Below are 20,946 nucleotides of genomic sequence, written 5' to 3' on the forward strand. Positions count from 1 at the left end.
GAATCACAGTTGGGAAGTTGTTTTCCCTGTCATTCCAGATATATCTCTATGAAGTAGAAATGAGCTAAGTAAAAAAAAAAAAAATTAAGAAACATGAAATTTTCATTGAAAATTCTTTAAGAAAACAGCTTTTCCTTTTAAAATTACTATTGCTTTTTAGTCTCTATAAATGTTATTAGGAATAAAGTGAAAGCCACCCTTATTTCTAATACTCAGAGACATTTTACCATATATCCTTCCAGACTTTCTTTTCCATTCATAAATACACAGGTAAATGGACAACAAAAATGAGAACATGTTATAAATGCTATTTTGTGACTACCTTTATTGCCTTAAAAATATATTGCAGAGACCACCTTGTGGCAATAAATTTTTCCTTACAGTGTCATTTTAAATGGCAAAATAGAATTCTATTGTAAGAATATACTATAATTTATTAGGCATCTATTTAAATAATCTCTTTCAGGAAGATGTATACATGATCGACGAGAACATCCAATTCTTATCTTCTGCCTTAGCAGTCTGTTATAGCTTAAGACCAAATACAGTCAACTGGAAGAACCTTAGTTACAACCAAGAAAATTAATATAAAAAAGAATTTCTAATAAGATCAATAAAGATTTTAAACCTTTCATGCCTTATTGCTAGCATGTACACAAGACAGTGCCAAACACTCAAACTTCCAATTAGGATGAAATCTAAGTGTTTGTCTTTTTATCCAGTAAAAATTCCATTGCCTCCAAAGGCAACTAAGAAGTTAAATGAAATCCAAATGTTCCTCTCATCTCCATCACAATAGACCAAATAAATAGCTCCATAGGCTACATAAGTTTAGAAGAAGCCAAAGAAATGCAATACTTCAGGGACCAAAAGAATAAAAGTTTCACAATGAAAACAGCTAAGAGACACACCCACTTCATTTTATTAGGAAGAAACACAAACACACTTACAGCCAAGGACACGGGCAGGAAAAAGTTAAGTGAAAAGAAATAGTAAGTAAATACTCTTTTTTGCAAACATTTGTATGAGACCTTAAAAGACCAAAAAAAGTCAAGCTATTGTTAAAAAGTGACAGTCCGTAGATAACACAACTATTTTGAATCACTCCACTCTAGAAAATGGAAAGACTGATATTCATAGACGCAACCTAGCAGAACTTGGCTTCTGTTTACTCTAAAACTCTATTCCAGATGATAATTCAAAATATACAAATGTCTGGATTTAACATGCTTCTTTATACGGGTATAATATAATGTTTCCCTGCGCATACTACATAAAGAAAGATTTAACATCTCTGCAGTTTCAGGTCATCTAAATATAGTATCTGATAACTTCGTTTAAATGGTAAACATGACTATTAATTTCTTTTAAGCTTAGATGTACAATAATTATTCCCTGATTTGAAAGAGAATCAATATGAATTGAAAATTACACTAAATTTTGAGGAAACAATAATATTCAGTCATGCATTCTTTTCATAGGCCTCTGCAATCTGTCTTCAGGATCCAAATTTGCCTGGAGCTCTCCTCTCCAAGGTCATCAGCTGACTTCCTTCATATGCAGTACTTCTTCATTTTATTTTCCTAGCATTTCTTACTGTCAACTATCACTTCCTCAGCCTTCATGACAACATACCATCCTGAATCACTTCTCACCCTTCTCTACTTATCTAGGTTAATTCAAACATTACCCAGAGCCTATTAAGACAGTGCCACAGGACTAGGTCCTACAGGTAAAGAGGAAACAAGGCATGACCTGTCTTTGCAAAGAGAGATGCAGGGAACTAATATTTCAACCCAAAATGATAAGAATTATAATGCATGGCCAAGTTGACATAAGAGTACCAGGGAGAGATATTTAAGTTGTAAATCAAACTTAAAGCTTTATGGTCAAAGAAAGCTTCTTAAAGGCTGTGCAGCTGACCAATTAGGTTTGTGTGAGAAAACGTTTATATTCTCCCAACAAAGTGACCCTTAGACCCTTGGCTGCCTGGAAATCCTTCTAAGTTTTCTCCCGGCAGCTTTCTGGTCCACTTTCATAACAACTATTTCTTACTTTCCCCATTCTCCTCAAAATTTCCACACAGCCTTTATCTGTCTCACTCACAGAAGATGACCTAGCCTCCATCTTCAGAGAAAACAGAGATATATTCATAGTCCATTAGCAAAGAAGCCTTACTATTAAAAGATAAAGTGCAGAGTCAGGAGCATGGTACAAAACAGTTCTTTTATTGTTCCCTAAATCACCAGCTCAACTCTTCACATAATCACCTTGAGAGACAAAAGGAAGTCCTTTGTCTCCCCCTCTCCCTATGGTTCCTTAAGTGTCTTACCTCCTCTTCCTGAGCCTGAGGCTTCCTCTCATTCTTTCTTTGTGGCTGGTCAAGCATCTCCACCATTTGGTTCCATTAGATTTTCCTTCCACGGAAAGGGTAGAGGCCAGAATGGCAGTGAGAGGGTGAATCCTTCCTCTTCAGTGAATCAGGGAAAGGAACTTCCAGATCTGGCCTCAAAATGTCTCCGGCATTAAGGAAGTCTCTAGCAAAATAAAGTCCCTCTCAGCATAACTGTAGAACCCAGAAAGTCTCCAAATCTCCATCCCACCCGAGGAAACATGTTTCCATTACCTAACCTGGATAAGGCCCCAAAGGGAGATGACTGTGCCCCAAGCCCCAGAAACGGTGGGCGAGTAGGGCCAAAGGGAAAAATATCCCATCTTTTCTCACAGGCTTTTGTGTTTTACTATAACTGCTTTCTAGGAATCAAATTTAAATAAGCTAGAGGCTAATAAATTATTTTTGCTAGTCACAAGAAAATGTATTTCACATGCAATTGCTCTTCTTCAGAAACACCATTTTGTTTGAATTCCACCCAACAGCATGCATTACATGTAGTAATTCTACTACATCTGAAGAGGTTTTGGAACCAAGTTAACTAAAGTTGCAGGTTAACCAATAAAGGCAAAAACTTGTCTATAACTTCCCTGTAACCTGTGGGTACTTGGTACTGAGACTCTTTCAAGTTCATTCGTTCATTCATCAAATATACATGGAGCACCAGATACTGTGCTAGACCCTGGGCACACAGTAGAGAATAAAACAGATATGCATGCCACTGCTTAGAGACTACTGAGGAGACAGATAATAAGCAAGTAAGCAGAGCATTACAAATGGTAATAAGTGTTTGCCTTACACCCTTCAACAAAATTATACTTCCAGCCACTACCCCACTGCCATCAGGCTCCTCAGCAGGATGAAGCGGTGACCAAGAAAACATGGTAGAAAATTGCAGCAATTTGTTGGTCTAGGAGACATCTGCATTTAAACTCTGATTTGCGGAACAACAGTCTGGAGAAGTCTTCAGGCCAGTGGCTCACTAAACCAAAGAAAGCTTCTTATAGAATTTTATACTGAATCAAACTGATGTTCCACATACTAGGTAAGTTTTTAACCTAAAACACCATCAACTTGAGCCATCAGTAATATCCAATCCACACAAGCCTCAAAATATATTTATGTGCTAGTGTCACTTCCACCTAACCAATAAAAAACTCTTCAGTCAGTAAACTTGACATCTCACTCAAACAAAATAATACAGCCCCAAGTGGCACAGAAGCCAAGAGGTTGTTTGCCAGGGAGGGTAGCTCCCTGATATCTAGGATAGGGCTGGAGGGCTTTTCTTAAAAAGATTTTTTAATTACGATGGCAAAAAACAACTTGTGACTTACGCTCACTGGCTCATCATCTTATTGATGTTTTCACAGTCCTGGAATCTTGACAAATGGCTCAATGATCTATGAAAAAACTGAAGAAACATCTACTAACTAAATGTTAGTAAAACTCAAACTCAGTTGAAGCCCTGAGACCTTAATCAAAGAATGAGGAGGATGGTCAAACAGCAGAATTTCCTCCACCTAGCCAAAATATGTGCCCCACCTCCCAGAAACTGGGCTTTGGACACAAAGGGGAGCAAACTACACCCTTAACCTGCTTTCTAAAATCACTGAGAACTGTCCGTTTCTCTCAGTAAGTCTTTTCTTGTTCCAATTCCACTTTAATTTCCACCAGCTTCATCTTCCGGCATGCAACATTGGTCTGGAGCTTTGATCTGTAAGTCAATCATCGGAGAAGTTTAGCCTAGAAGAACAAAGAGCAGTAGGCTCTGCAGTGTGCAAAATTGTTGGCTTGCAAAATACTTATGTTTTCACATCATTACAGAATCAATTCCCGCCCTCACAAAAAGACCTGAACAAGAGACCAAAAAATCCCTGCACTGGACAACAGATCCACAGCCAATAAAAGCCAAGATAAAACACAGTTGGGTCCAGACTGTGCACAACACTCTGCCCTCTAGTTTAAAAGGCCAAAGGGGGATTGTTAAACCTTCAAGGTCGCCCAAAATACAGACACCGAGAATAAGGATAAATATGGCCTACAATAGGAATGAACAGATTCCACTGAAGTAAGACTAAATAAGGAAGAAAAAACAAGCAATTTTTTTTCTGTTTGGACTGCTATAACAAATACCATAAACTGGGTAGATTATTAGCAACAGAAATGTATTTATCATCATTATGGAGGTGGGGAGGTGCAAGATCAAGTCCAAGATCAAGCAGGCAGATTTGGTGTCTGGTGAGGGCTCCTTTCTGATTCAGAGCTCCTTCTTGGTGTGTCCTTATGTGGTGGAAGGGACAAGGCAGCTATGTGGGGCCTGTTTTGTAAGGGTGCTAATCCTATTCATGAGGGCTCCATTGTCATGACCTAATCACCTGCCAAAGGCCACCTCCTAATACCATCACACTGCAGGTTAGGTTTCAACATATGAATTGGTGGTGGGGGGACACAAACACTCAGATCATAGCACATAGGTCCTATCAAAACATCTTGCTGCATAAAAGACACAAGTGATATATAAAATTTTACTTTATGATAAGAGTACACTTCAGAAAAATGGGAAAAGAAAAAATTTTTCAACAAAAGGTACAGTGACTTTAACTGCTTGGAAAAAAATATTTGTAGGCCCCAAAAAATAAACTTCAAAAGAATTAAAGAGTTAAGTATTGTTTAAAAAGAAAAGACAGCATCATATCACCTACTTTGAGCATCCTCCTTAAATGGCATTAGTGGTTTTCCATCACTCTTACAACAAAGTATCAAAATCCATAACAAGACTTACAAGTCCCCACAAGGTCTAGCTTCAAAATTCCTTTCCAGCCATTTCTTGACATAATCCTGCTTTATCTTGCTTGATCTCTGTGCTTCAGCCACAATGGCATCTGCCAAGCCTGAAATGCCTTCCTCCACCACCTCCTTATGTGATTCAACTACAATCTTCCATCAAGGCCACTTCCACTGGAAATCCCTCCCAGACCTCCCCAAGCAGGTCAGTTAACCTCAGTAGACATTTTTATTTTACTATTTACCTCTCCTTCATAATACTTAGCACAGTTTTAATTTTATTTGTGCAAATTTAAAAGAAATTAAGGCCTATTTTCTTCTTTCTGCAGCTTCACTGAGGTATAATTGACAAATGAAAATTTTGTATATTTAAAGAGTATGCGATGTTTTGATATATGTATGCATTATGAAATGATTACCAAAATCAAGCCAATTAGCATGTCCATCACCTCACATAATTACCTTGTTTTTTTGTGGCAAGAATATGTAAGATCTACTCTCTTAGCAAATTTCAAGTATACAATATATTATTATTCACTATAGTCACCATGCTGTACAGTAAGTCTCCAGAATGCATTCATCTTATAACTAGAAGTGTGTACCCTTTGACCAATATCTCCCACTTTCTCCCATTCCCGACCCTTCTACTCTTTGTTTCTATGAGTTGACTTTCTTTAGATCCCATTTATAAGTGAGATTATGCAGTATTTCTCTTTCTGTGCCTGGCATATTTCACTTAGCATCGTGTCCTTATTAAGGTCAATTTCCTACCAGACTGAAGCTCCAAACGTGTAAGTATATACTTTTTGCCTGACAATTGTCTTAGCCCTGCCATATAAGAGACATTCAATGAACATCTGTGGGATTAAAGTACGTGGATGAAGAAATGAACTAAAACGCAGACGATGGTGTAATCTTGGAGTAGAAATAGATATCCTAAGCATAACACAGAGGCAGAAACAATGAAGAAAAAGAAACTGTTACATGTGACTACCAAAAACTAAAAATCTCTATCAAAAATATTGTGAACAAACTTAAAAGGCAAATTGAAAACTATGGAAAAATACTTGCAGTATTCCTGATTAAGAGTTGATACCTTAAAAATTAGAGATTTCTATAAATAACTAACTCCCACAAAATGTTCAAAGGACATAGATAAGCAAACTCATATAGAATAATAGAGTTTCTGAACATAAAAAGTTCAATATCAGTAGAAAATTTTTAAATTTTACATAAAAATGGTATTTTTTAACCGATTAAATTGAGACTTTTTAAAAATTATGTCTGGCAGGGTGCAGTGACTCAGGTCTGTAATCCCAGCACTTTGGGAGCCCGAGGTGGGCAGATCACCTGAGGTCAGGAGTTCGAGACCAGCCTGACCAACATGGTGAAACCCCATTTCTACTAAAAATACAAAATTAGCAGGGCGTGGTGGCACATTCCTGTAATCCCTGCTACTTGGCAGGTTGAGGCAGGAGAATTGTTGAACCTGGGGGGCGGAGGCTGCAGTGAGCCAAGATCGCGCCATTGCACTCCAGCCTGGGCAACAAGAGCAAAACTCCATCTCAAAAAAAAAAAAAAAGTATCATGTCCCAGTGTCAGAAGGAGTAAGCACCAAATTTCATATATTCCAAGTGTGAATATAAATTTGTAGAACTTCCCTGAAAGACAGTTTTTGCAATGTGCACAAAAGTGTATACAGCTTTTAATCCAGCAATTCCTCTTCCAACTCAGCCCAAGGGGAAAAAAAATTCACTGGAGAGTTACTAATAACTAATGAAAGACTGAAAACAACACAAATATCTAACAATAGAGAAAACAAGTTTTAGGACATAAGCAAAATAAAATGACACTAAAATCATGTGATAATATTTCATGGGAAAATACTGCTAATATAATGAGTGAAAAACGCAAGTTTAAAACTACTACAATTTTGATTTGCTTATGTAAAATATATGCATGTAGGGAAACAGAAGGCTGGGAAGATGTACTAAAATGTCAGTATCTGTTATTAGGTAGAGCATTTATGTGATTTTTTTTCTATGTTTTATTTTACATTTTCTACAATGAAAATTTCTGTTTTGTAAGCAGAGAGAAACCAATAGCAAAAAATTAATAATACTTAACACGATTATAAAATATGCTTATGGCATGCCAAGCACTATATACTAAACATTTCACATATATTATTAATACTTTATTTATTCTATGAGGTAGACACTAAACCTATGGAATAGGTACCATTATAATCCCCATTCAAAAGATGAATCAATGTAATTTAGTCAAAACAAAAAATATTCTTCATCCAGTAGTTTTCTTAAATCAGATTAAAGTTATTTTCTAACATTTTCTAAATAGCAACCACTTAAAAGTTAAAAAATAACCAAGGCACTATTTCAATACCTAAAATCAGAGCCTTCAAACTCAGATGGGCTATGGGTTCACATTCAGAGACAGAGGGAGAAAAGTAATGGAAGAAGCCTACAGTCAAATATTTACAGGTAGAACATTAATAAGTTAGGATTTTGTGCCACATCTCCTGGTTTCCTGATATAAGCAGAGTTGTGAATTTGGAGAGCTTTACATCAAACTCTACACCCTTTATAATTATAAAGAAAAATGTCCTTTCCAGGATATTATATGAGCATGAGCATACTTTTTGAAACAAAATGTTGCATTTCATAGCCTTCTTCGCAGAAAACAACGCCAGGTACTGCAACCATTTGAACATGATTAATTCACCAAAGCTCTTTTTACCACTTGTTATTGTTTTAAGCACGTAGTCCCCTTTCCTTGATTCTAACTGACATGTTGGCGTATCCCTTGTGTAAAATGGAATATTCTCAGCTTTATGGACATGTAATCCCTGCTGGCTCTGATCCAGCTGATGAATCTGCCAGGTTGACAGCATTGTGCCTTTGAAGGCCTGTGTCTGCCACAGCGGCAATAACAGAAGATGATGCTTACCTGGCAAAGAATCACTTTAAAATACATTTGATGGGCAAAACTATCAGACGCTACTTAAATCCTTACTTAGTTTAGCTGGGGCAGGCATTTAAAAAAACCTGTAAGGAATTGTTTAATATACCAAATGGATTAGTAATGTGAACTTACCATTCAATGGGCACCTACTCTATGCCAGGTACTATATTAGGCTCTTAATACATCATCTCATTAGAGTCTCACAACAACCTGGGGAGATAGAAATTAACCCTATTTTTACAATTATGGAACTCAAAAATCAGAGACTAAATAACTGCTACTAGGTTGCAGAACTAATAAGCAGGAGCGCTGGGATTCAAACTACATCTACCTAATTCGAAACACAATGTTCTTTTCACTACACCATACTGATGCCCTCTGCCAGCTCATAACACCCACAGTTCCCACTAGACCCTCCCATCTGAGTGAGCCAGTAAGATGCACCTGCAATCTGACATTGGCTTAAAGTATTTTCTTCAATAGCACATCCACCAGCCCATCAGAGTCCTACCTGACATGTCCACCCTTCAGAAACATGTAGGGATGTCTCAGATAAAGGGAGGAGGTTCAATTCCTTCATCACCCCCAATATAAGTAAGACATCTAAGAAAGCTAGGAAACCCTGATATATATCAAGCTGCCATCAACATTATTGAAGCTAACATTGGGCTAATGTGAGATAGCAACATCTGGAGTCCAGTTGATCACTAGTCATAGGGTTATGCGACAAGCCTGCAGTGTCATGGAACAGACGAGGCCCTACTGTGCTTAAGGAGCTCTAACAAAGCTAGGATGCAAACAACAGAGGCACGGCCCCAGCTAAAGCCTTTTTTCTTGGAGTTTTCTCTTCACGCTGAAGCATAACTTCGACAATTTAGCCACCTTTACAAAGAATACAGAAAGCAGAAAAAGGGGGAAAGGTTTTGAGCACTCTGGCTTATGACTAGTAAAATGACTACAAAAATCATTTTTTGAAAATAATAGTCATCGCATTTGCATACATCTTAAATCTCACAAGGTACAGTGTGGGAAGGTCAATATTAAACAATTGTATTGAGCCAACAATGTACAACAAATATCTGAATTCCTTTCACTCTAAAAGGATTTTCCTAATTATGCTATTTAGTATCTGCAGGTACTTCACAAGATGAGTCTTCATCTCTCTACCAGTTCACTTGCAGAGAGGGACGGTCTCATGAAAATGATTTCCAGAGCCTCTCAAACCTAATTTGTATATGAACCACCTAGAGATGGTGTCAAAATGCAGATTTTGATTCAACAGGGCTGGATTAGGGCCTGAGAGTCTGTATTTCTGTGAAGCACCCTGATGATGTTGCTGCTGCAGGGACCACCCTTTAACAGCAAAGGTCTCACTCTTGTTGCCCAGGTTGGAGTGCAATGGCACAATCTCGGCTCACTGCAACCTCCACCTCCCAGGTTCAAGTGATTCTCCTGCCTCAGCCTCCCAAGTAGCGGGGATTACAGGCACCCACCACCAAGCCCAGCTAATTTTTGTATTTTTAGTAGAGACAGGGTTTCACCATGTTAGCCAGGCTGGTCTCAGATTCCTGACCTCAGATGATCTGCCCACCTTGGGCCTCCCAAAGTGCTGGGATTACAGGCCTGAGCCACTGTGCCCAGCCTTAACCACTGTTTCTTATCTGAGATCTTCATATGCCCACACTCCCTATCCCTGTCCCAGGGAACTGAGCTTGAAAAAATATCTTAATTGCATGTTCATTTTTTTGGATAATCTAAAAAATATATATTTTACCAGTTCAGTGACTTCTCTTTTACAGAAATAATTGATACAACGTGTCCAGAAAATCAGTTTCTCAAGTCAGCTTTTCTCAAAGTGGACTCTGCAGACATCTCCTTGGTGGATCCACACAAATAATTTTCCCACAAAAAAGTCCATACTGTTGCGGGAAGTCAGGGACCCCGAACAGAGGGACTTGCTGAAGCCGTGACAGAAGAACATAAATTGTGAAGATTTCACGGACATTTATCACTTCCCCAATCAATACTCTTATAATTTCCTATGCCTGTCTTTAATCTCTTAATCCTGTCATCTTCGTAAGCTGAGGATGTATGTCGCCTCAGGACCCTGTGATGATTGCGTTAACTGCACAAATTGTTTGTAAAGCATGTGTGTTTGAACAATATGAAACCTGGGCACCTTGAAAAAAGAATAGGATAACAGCGATGTTCAGGGAACAAGGGAGATAACCATTAGGTCGGACTGCCTGGGAGCCAGGCAGGACAGAGCCACATTTCTTCTATTACCAAAAATGGGTAAGAAAAATATCACTGAATTCTTTCCCCAGTAAGGAATATTAATAATTAACAGCCCTGGGAAAAGAATGCATTCCCAGAGGGGGCCTCTAAAATGGCCGCTCTGGGGGTGTCTGCCTTATGCAGTTGCAGATAAGGGATGAAACACGCCCTGGCTTCCTGCAGCGCCCCCAGGCTTGCTAGGATTAGGAAATTCCAGCCTGGCGAATTCTAGTCAGACCTGTTTTCTGCTCTTGAACCCTGTTAAGATGTTTATCAATGACAATGCGTGCACAGTGGGACATGGAACTTCATTAGTAATTCTAGTTTTGCCCTGACCTTGTGATCCCACCCTGACCTTCTGCCTTGTGATCTTTTGTTGCCCTTGAAGCATGTGATCTCTGTGAGCCACACCCTATTTGTACACTCCCTCCTCTTTGAAAATCGCTAATAAAAACTTGCTGTTTTTTACGGCTCAGGAGGCATCATGGAACCTGCCAACATGTGATGTCTCCCCCGGCCACCCAGCTTTAAAATTTCTCTCTTTTATACTCTTTCCCTTTATTTCTCAGACCGGCCAACACTTAGGGAAAATAGAGAAGAAGCTATGTTGAAATATCAGGGGCTGGTTCCCCCAATACATACAATGACTTCTTAGAGATTTGCCTTACCCAGCAGCACAGGCAACATCCAGCTACAGGGAAAGAACTGATGTCTCGGGATGGGCAAAGATTAGGAGGAAAGGTAGATTCTGAGACTCACAGAGCCTGATGTCCTACCCTGAACACCTCTAAAATAGTTTACCAAATAAGTGGTCTGTGAGAACTTAGAGGCAATGAAAAGAGGCAATCAGTAGAAAACAGCAGGGTTTCACTAAGAATAAGTTATGCCAAACACATTATTTCCTTTTGACAGGGTTAGGAGAATGGTGGGTATGACAGCGCTTTAGACAGTATATTTAGATGTCGGCATGGTATGAAGTCTCTTAAAACACTCTTGTGGCCAAGAATAGAGAAATGCAGCCTAAATAATGATATGCCGAATAGATTTGCAGGTGGTTAAGCAGAATATCCAAAGACAATGAATTGGTGGAATAAATGTCAGTCTAGTAAAAGATTACTTCATAGTTCCTTCCCTTTCCCAGCTTTAAACCCTCCCACCCTCCAACCAAGTTAGAAACAATAGCACTAGTGATACACACTAAATTTCTTACATGTACTTTAAATGTATAAAGAAGTAAAGCCACTTATACCAGAATTTTACAAAAGAGGAATTCAGTATACTTTACAGCACATTCTTTTGACAATATTTAAAATTTAATGATATTTTCCCTGTATGAGTTATTTATTTAAACTGTTTTCAATGGCATTTTCAGTAGCTAAAGCTTAAAGAGGGCTTGGAAATATAAAAGACAGGTAAAGTGGATACAGAGAAGCAATTTAGATATTGTCCAATTAAAATGTGGGAAAGATAATGGAAAATGAGCACAAGTAAACCCCAGCCTTATCACTGCATTTCCAAAATATACAAGAAGCGGGAGGGACAGAGCAGAAATACATGTAAGGAGGGCTGTCCCAAAGTATTTCTCCATCTTAGGCATCCATTCACAGAGGTTCCCAGGAGGCAGCACTCAGAATTTTTCATTCGAATCACAAATCAGAAAAGTACCAGCTTTGGCCGGGTTTGGTGGCTCACATCTGTAATCCCAGCACTTTGGTAGGCTGAGGCAGAAGGATCACTTGAGCCCAGGAGCTCAAGACTAGCCTCAGCAATATAGCAAGACCCTGTCTCTACAAAAAATTAAAAAATTAGCCAGGTGTGGTGAGGCACACCTGTAGTCCCAGCTGCTCGGAGGCCAAGGTGGAAGGATAGCTTGAGCCTGGGAGGTTGAGGCTGCAGTGAGCCATGAATGCACAATGTACTCCAGCCTGGGAGAGGCCCTGTCTCAAAAATAAGAGAAAAGTACTAGCTTTGAGAAACACACCAGAAACCAGCCTCTTGATATGCTTATAATCTTCAATAATTAAGAGGTATACACTTATTTCAGTTATCACTGAAACTATAAGAAGAACTTTCCATCAAACAATTGATGATAGGAGAAAATTCATTTGTGTAAAATGTCTAAACCACTTTTACTGCTTTATTATAAAATAAATGTTATAACGTTATCTTAGTCACATAAAAAATATTCATTCCTGGCTGGGCACGGTGGCTCACGCCTGTAATCCCAGCACTTTGGGAGGCCGAGACAGGTGGATCACTTGAGGTTAGGAGTTTGAGACCAGCCTGGCCAACATGGCAAAACCCCGTCTCTACTAAAAATTCAAAAATTAGCCAGATGTGGTGGCGGACACCTGTAATCCCAGTTACCCAGGAGGCTGAGGCAGAAGAATCACTTGAACCCAGGAGGCAGAGGTTGTAGTGAGCCGAGATCACACCACTGCACTCAAACTTGAGTGACAGAGTGACACTCTATCTCAAAAAACAAAAACAAACAAACAAAATTCATTCCTGAGCGCAAGAAAGTGCTCAAAGACTACAGGAGTCAAGTAAAGAACACAGGAACCAGCTTGAAAGGGCACCCACTGGCTAGATCTGAACAATTTGTGCATCTAAAAATATAATATTGATCATCAATTATTAAATATAATACATTTAATTTAAAAATCCAGGAATCCATATTAAGGGAGAGTGGAAGGATGTGAGGGGAGTTCTTGCAAAATGCTATCTATTCGATGAAAAAGGGATTACAGAATTAGAACATAATCCCTTTGCAATCTTCATTGTAATTAATTCAGGCAAGAATCACCTATGAATGCCTAGAAGTACCTGGGAAAATATTATTGGGGAATAGGATATTCACATGATTTCACACAGTATCATCCCAGAGACTATTTACTAATCACAAAAGGACACAGGTACTTGTATATGGGAAAGCTACAGTAGTTAACACTTAACCAAGCAATCCCATTCCACAATCACCAGTAGCAGACATCCTGTGCCTTCTGATGGGAAGTAGTAGTGATATCACCTCAGCTGTCTTCTTGCCAAAAAAAGTGAATCTAAAAAATAGGAAACAGACAAATCCAGAATATAGAACATCCTATAACTGGTCTACACTCTTCAAATTAGTCATAATTTTAAAAAAAGGCAGGGGAATTTTTCCAGATTAAAATGAGATTAAGAGGCATGCCAATCAAATGCAATGTGTGAAATTTTATTGCATCCTAGATCCTTAAAAAATGGGATAATTCAACATAAAATGTACATGAGATGATATTATTGAATTATGATTAATTAGGAAGATTCAGCAACAGTAATAACCACAAAAACAATAATATTAGGGATGGTAGGAGAATATCCTTATTCTCAGGAAGTGTGGAAGTATTCAGGCAGGATGTTTAATGGTATCTATAACTTATTTTTAAAAGCTTTCTAAATAAATATATCACATACATAGAGAATCAAATGTGACAGAACGCAACAGATGGATCTTATGAGTGCTGCTTTTTCTTTCTATTTCAACTTTTTTTGCAGTTAGAAGTTTTTTAAAATTAAAAATTGAGGGAAAGAGGAAATATTTTTAATTTAAACATTCATTACTGTTTTTTCTTATTCCCTTTTAACCTTATTTTTTCTCATAAAAACTTTTGTTCCTCAACCTCACACCTCCTACTTAACTTATCCTTGGAGTCTGACAGCAATTAAAGTCATCTCCAACCTATATATTCAATATTCCAAATTTACATAGATTATAATTTAAAATTGAAAAATAAAATAGCATATCAAATAAAAAAAAGCCTAATGAGCAGTACAGTCTAACAGACAATACATTAAAAGTTGAGTGGTAATTTGTTTCTATGCTTTGATTTTTTTTTTTTGAGGCAAGCAATTTAACTATTTCTTCACAGAGATAGTTAAACAGAGCCTAGCTAATAATGAATTAATTAAACAGAAAAACCTTTTGGTAAAATTCACCACTCTCTTTTGCCCAATGCTCCCCACAAACTTCACAATGAAGTCCAACTTAACTAATTGCAAGGCCAGTGGCTGCAGTGACCCAACCCCTATCTTACTACATCTAAACATCATCTTTAACTCACCCACAAAATAGTCAGAAGCTATGCCAGAGATCAAGGAAAAAAATTACCAAAAGCTGCAGGTTAAATCAGTGAAAACTCAATCTAAATTTGGGGAATTTAATCTAAAATTGATGATGACAAAGCAGATGGCACACATATCCTCTTTTGGCATTTTGCCCAAAAAATAGGAAACCAAAGAAGAATTCTTATGCAACAAATGAACATGCTTTAGAGATGCTAAGTTAAAAAAAAATTTTAACTTGACATGTTCTTTACTTTGTTTTCCCATATGTCCTTTGAAAGTAGGGAATTGATGAACAAATAGATTTAAAGTTCAGCTTCCTCATGTTTAAGACATATTTCTAATGGATACAGACTGCTTTAACCATATTAACCACCAATTTCACAAAACTAGTGAAAAATCTCTGAATAACTTCCTAGTCACTTTTCATCTTTGCTTCTCGACCAAAAACTGAGTTCTGCTAAAAAGTGCTTTCAAAAATTATAATGAACCTTAACAATTAACTGGCTGAAATTAACAAGTAAAGAAACCAAAACCCAAAATAAAGTTATCTTTCTTTATTCAAAAATAATAATTGTCTATAAAATAATAAAGAATAATTGTGGATTTAAATGTTTCATTATAGCTATCAATGACAAATAATGTATAGTACGTGCGAATAGTCACAATACTAGGTTACTTTCCCTACTTTCAAACTCAAGCAGTTTAAAATATTAGTAAATTATTTCCACTTTTGTATATGTTTCAGCTTTTGTTTTTCTTTAGGCTAGTAAAAACTTTATCGTTTATTTCCCTCAGCCAATTACCAGGAAACAACTTTTTAAATTACATAGGCATTTTAGAATTCTCACCTCTGCATCAAATCCATATGCTAAGAATATCTTGCCAAATAAATGAATTGCTTCTAGCGATGACCCATTTTAAAAGGAAAAAAAAACTAACTAAAATTTTTGCAAGGGAAATTAAATTACTCTAATGGACTACTTACCTGAAAACCTACTTATGCTTTATCTACATTAAAACCATTCTAAGAAACAGTGTAAATGGTTGTTCCATTAATAAGTTTGCTTTTTCAAAAATAAGCAAAAAAAAAAACCCAGATGTTACGGTGCTGTAATATCTATGGTCTCCACGTATTTAGGTCTGCGCCTTTTACTGCTTTAAATAGTAGAAGTTTTCTGAAGTAAAATAAGCATTGCTTACAAGTTCTTTATGCATTAATAAACTAAAAAGCAATAGCTACTCTTGTCATTAGAAAAATATCTTCATAATTAAAAACTAACATTTATTGAGCATATTATATATACCAGAAACTATACTTTTTTTTTTTTTTTAAATGGAATCTCGCTCTTGCTGCCCAGACTGGAGTGCAGTGGCACGATCTTGGCTCACTGCAACCTCTGCCTCCCTGGGGTCAAGTGATTCTCCTGCCTCAGCCTCCTGAGTAGCCAGGACTACAGGTGCCAGCCACCACATCCGGCTAATTTTTTTTTTTTTTTTTTTTTTTGTATTTTTGGTAGAGATGCAGTTTCAGCATGTTGGCCAGGCTGGTCTCAAACTCCTGGCCTCAAGGTGATCTGCCCTCCTCGGCCTCAGAAACTATACTTTCTATGTATTACCCAATTTTCGAGACAACTCTCTGAGGTAGATAAAATTATTACCACATTTTACAGAAGAGGAAACTAAGATTCCGAGGAATTAAGTTACTCTGGCAGATTGCTAGGCATTCCCCAAAATCTAATCTCTCCTTCTTTCCTAGTAACAGCATTTTAGCTGGGTACATGACCATCCATGGAGAGAAAACACCTGCCTGCCCCCGACTGAGTGTAGACATAGTCATAAGATTAAATTCTCACTGATGCAATGTTAGTGGAAGTAACATGCCATTTCCACATCTTGTGCTTCTCTCCCTTCTCACAGGCTGGGGTACAAATGTGGATGAGGCAGCTCTGACCACACAGATGACAAGGGATGGCAGAGCAACAAAATAAAAGAAATGGGCAGTGCTGTCCATCCTGACCCACCTGTTTCCCTTAAGTAGAAATACGAGAGAAATAACAGAAAGAATGTTAAGACAAAAATAAGCTTCTGTCTTTATTGGGCCACTGTGCTTTGGAGGAGTGCCTATTATAGCAGCTTAGCTCATATCCAAACAATCATAGAAACTGGTGCCAGAAGTGGTGTGCTGATGTTACATAAATATAAAATATGAAGCGTTGGTTTGGCAGTTGGGTCCCTCAAAACAAGAAAGCAGATGTTGCTAACTGAAAAAGGTCATAAACTGGTGACCCTTGTTTGTCACAGTAAAATGCCTGGCAAACCTGTCACCTGAGACTCCCTTGAAGGCAGGCAGAACCACATGCCTATAGAGCCTATTGCCCTAGGGAAAGTAGATGATGGAAAGCGCAGGAATTAGATATTTCTCTGATTCCAGATGTTCAACCAGAATTAATTATCTAACACTGATATGGGCCATTATCACAAAGAAATCCTGGAACTAATTATGTTCTTTGGCAAAAGTCATAGTCTTCTTTACCTTCTACAATAAAAATGTCAGTAGTAGGATGTCTTAATAAATCTGTTTCTAGATTAATTTCATTCCTCCCTAATGAGAATTAAACTGAAAGCACTAAATAAAGTCTTCTCATATTTTGGAAATTAAGAAATGGAATATTTTATCTTAAAGCTTGAAAGAAAATATTTTAATCATGTTATCCAGTAAATATTTTAATCACAATTATCCAGTAAATTTTTCATTTTACTTTTACCTTACACATATCTAAAAATAAAGTAATTAATAAATATATTTCAAACATATTTCCTAGAAACATTGAATTGTTCTAATTGAAGGGTTTGCATATTTTGCTACATTTGTTCTCTCTTTATTACCTTTTCATTTCCAAATTTTTTCAAGGATCCATTAAAACCTCATAAGATGAAGTTGTGTGTCTGTTTCTTTTTAAAAATTTGGGAAAAAAGTCATTAGGACACTCAAATATATATCTAAATTAAAACCCTCTATGTTATGGTAGTTACTTCTGTGTTCCCATTATATGAAACCTTACTTCCTAAAAGCATCTCAGTCAGTGCAGCCAACTTAAAAACTCAAACACTACTTAGTTTCACCCACTCCTATCTACTACAAAATGGAGACCTGAAGTGTGAGTAAAATACTTGGGAGAAAATAAAAAGCCTAACAAAGCACTAAGCCAAAAACTAGGAAATACAGACAGCCCCTTACTTATGATAGGTGAGCTTACTTATGATTTTTCAATTTTACCATGGGTTTATCAGGACATAACTCCATCATAAGTCCAGAAGCATCTGGACTTAACCATGGTTTGACTTAAAATTTTTCAGCTTTACAATGGTGTGAAGGCAACATGCATTCAGTTGAAACTGTAGTTCAGATTCTGAACTCTGATCTTTTCCTGGCCTAGCAATATACAGTGTGATACTCTTGCAATGCTGGGTAGTGCAGCAAGCCACAGATCCTAGTCAGCCACACAATCACAAGGGTAAAAAACCAATACTTACTAACTTCTTGAAGAGCACTACGCCCACTAAACCATCAACAAGTATAGATACTCCAGGGTCCCCTACCAGCTACTCTCGAGCCTCATCAGGAGACAGAGAAATTGATAATCTAGTCGCTGTAGCATCCCCAGCATCCACAATTAATTTTAGTTCAATGCTTCAAACATCCTTCAGGTCCAGGGTGCTTTCAGCTGTGTACGTTAATTGTGAATGCCCATACAACCACCCTGTTTTTTACTTTCAGTGCAGTATTCACTAAATTACATGAGATGTTCACAGCTTTATTATAAAATAGGCTCTGGCTGGGCAAGGTGGCTCATGCCTGAAATCTCAGCACTTTGGGAGGCCAGGCAGGAGAATCACTTGAGGCCAGGAGTTCAAGACCAGCCTGGGCAACATAGTGAGACCTCATCTTTCCAAAAACTTTGAAAAAAGAAATAGCTAGGCATGGTGGTACACATCTGTAATCTTGGCTACTCAGGAGGCTGAGGCAGGAGGCTCACTTGAGCCCAGGAGTTCAAGGTTATAATGAGCTATGATTGTGCCACTGCACTCCAGCCTGGGTGACAGAGTGAGACACTGTCTCAAATAAAATAAAATAAAATAAAATAAGTCTTTGTGTCTCAGGCATCAACTTCTCCTTGATAAATAAATACCATAAAGAAGAAAATGACTTCTGTCTACTTTTTCCATATGATACTTTTTTATGCTTCTCTATTCTGCACACATATATTTTTCCCTTGAGAAACCTTAATTTTGTCATATTATTTATCTTCCTGCTAAGATAGGGAAAGTTTACAAATAAGGGAACTAGATCCTAACATCAGTTCCATCACTAGGGTGACCCTATATCTAAGACTTCCCAGGACCCTCGATTTGTGCCTGTTGTCCCAGTGTAATTATCATACTCAAAGATGTACCAGGCTGTCGGATAAATCATAATGAACACATTATCTCTCATAAATGAGCTGTGTGAACTTAAACAAGTTACAAAGCTTCTTTAGGACTCAGTTTCTTCTTTGGCCAAATAAGAATAACACCTATATGTGAAGGCACATGGAAAAGTGCTATATAAACCCAAGTTATTACTAATAAAGACACAAGAACCAGGCATGGTGGCACGTGCCTGTAGTCCCAGCTACTTGGGAAGCTGAGGTAGGAGAACGCCTGAGCCCAGGAGTTCAAGCCTATAATATGCTATGATCACACCTGTGAATAAACAACACACTCTAGCCTGGACAACACAGCAATACCTTGTTTCTGAAAATAAAAGACACAAGAGATATCCAAATGCATTTTCAGAAGGAGGCGCTGGCACCGTTACCCTTTAGCTTGCTTTGTATGGTTCTAAAAGTCTCAACAGATATGACTGCAAACATAGAAAGTCATTAAACGTTGTAAGGTCCTGTTTTCTTAACTATAAAATAAAATGGATACACTAGATGAGCCTTATGGTACTTTACAACACTAGAAATGGAATTATCATAATCATTTTAGTCAATTCTCTCAGATTATAATGAACATATCATTTATATTGTACCTATCAAACCAGCTACGCTCTGAATTCACAAATTTATTGACCTCAGAGTCATAAATCAAGCTTGCAAACTTATCTGGTTGGCCAGCACAGTATTTTATTTAAATGTTTAAAATATTTGCTCAACTGTCACAAGGACAGAAAACCAAACACCGCATGTTCTCACTCATAGGTGGGACTTAAACAATGAGAGCACTTGGGACACAGGGTGGGGAACATCATACCCTGGGGCCTGTCATGGGGTGGGGGGTAGGGGTAGGGATAGCATTAGGAGAAATACCTAATGTAAATGATGAGTTGATGGGTGCAGCAAACCAACACAGCACATGTATACCTATGTAGCAAACCTGCATGTTGTGCACATGTACCCTAGAACTTAAAGTATAATTTAAAAATAGAAATAAATAATTTGCTCACTTTTCAAAATAAAAAGATTTCACATAAAAATTATTACTTCTGATTTTTCTTGAAAAATTGGCATATCTAGCTAGCATCATGGGACAATAACCAGCAACAGCCAGTAGAAGCTATCCCTTTAGAAAGTGCACGTGAGGTCCAGCTTGCCAGACTCTTCACCCCATTTGCTTCACAGACTTATGTTACCTGCTTGTGCAGTGCAGGTATTTGAGTTTGTTTCCCTGATGTACAAAGAACGTATGGCCACTCACATCTATCTCAATGACTAAAACTGTAACTTTCTTTCCCTAAATATATTTCCCCAATAACCTACTAATTTATCAATGAAATTTAAATATGAAATGCTGTGTTAATTGCTTATTCAAGAGAACTACAATACTTCTTACCCTTATACGCTTCCTTTAGACAAAAATAATAACAAAGCACAACAGTTTAAGGATTCAACTAGGAATAAGAAGTCAGATTACATTTAATTTTGTAATGTACTTATTTCCTAATCCCTGACATGGCTTTGTGTCATTAAAATTGTTTAAACTTTATCACTTTAAACACAAGAGAACAAGTGAGGTAATGTCTAATGTTTGGGAATAAACAGCAAACAATACTTAGTGGTGTCTACTGAAGAATGTATCAAAAATAACAAAATCTGAGCAAATCATTAAGTTTACTAGCCTATTAAAAAATTATCAAGTTGAGGCTGGGCGCAGTGGCTCACACCTGTAATCCCAGCACTTTGGGAGGCCAAGGCGGGTGGATCACTTGAGGTCATGAGTTCGAGACCAGCCTGGCCAACATGGTGAAACCCCAACTCTACTAAAAATACAAAAATTAGCCGGGAGTGCTGGCAGTTACCCGTAATCCCAGCTACTCAGGAAGCTGAGGCACGAAAGGCACAGGAAGTGGAGGTTGCAGTGAGCCA

At 37.7% G+C, this 20,946-nt stretch overlaps 1 protein-coding gene across 4 annotated transcripts in view; it reads right to left on the reverse strand.

The window, feature by feature from the left end:
- The window catches only part of HECW2 (HECT, C2 and WW domain containing E3 ubiquitin protein ligase 2), a 397,525-nt gene that overhangs the window by 354,386 nt on the left and 22,193 nt on the right, over nt 1–20,946 (reverse strand). Inside the window, exons 1-2 of one of the 4 annotated variants that reach the window (XM_063647765.1) lie at nt 3,727–3,847; nt 2,333–2,537 (exon numbers count right to left, since the gene is read on the reverse strand). The exons of the other annotated variants lie outside the window; for them this stretch is intronic. The gene's annotated coding sequence lies outside the window, so the exon portion shown is untranslated. Of the gene's footprint in view, nt 1–2,332; nt 2,538–3,726; nt 3,848–20,946 lie in introns of those variants that run through there. 4 annotated transcript variants of the gene reach the window in all.

This window comes from Pongo pygmaeus, chromosome 11 (genome assembly GCF_028885625.2).
Source record: "Pongo pygmaeus isolate AG05252 chromosome 11, NHGRI_mPonPyg2-v2.0_pri, whole genome shotgun sequence".
Taxonomy (NCBI): domain Eukaryota; kingdom Metazoa; phylum Chordata; class Mammalia; order Primates; family Hominidae; genus Pongo; species Pongo pygmaeus.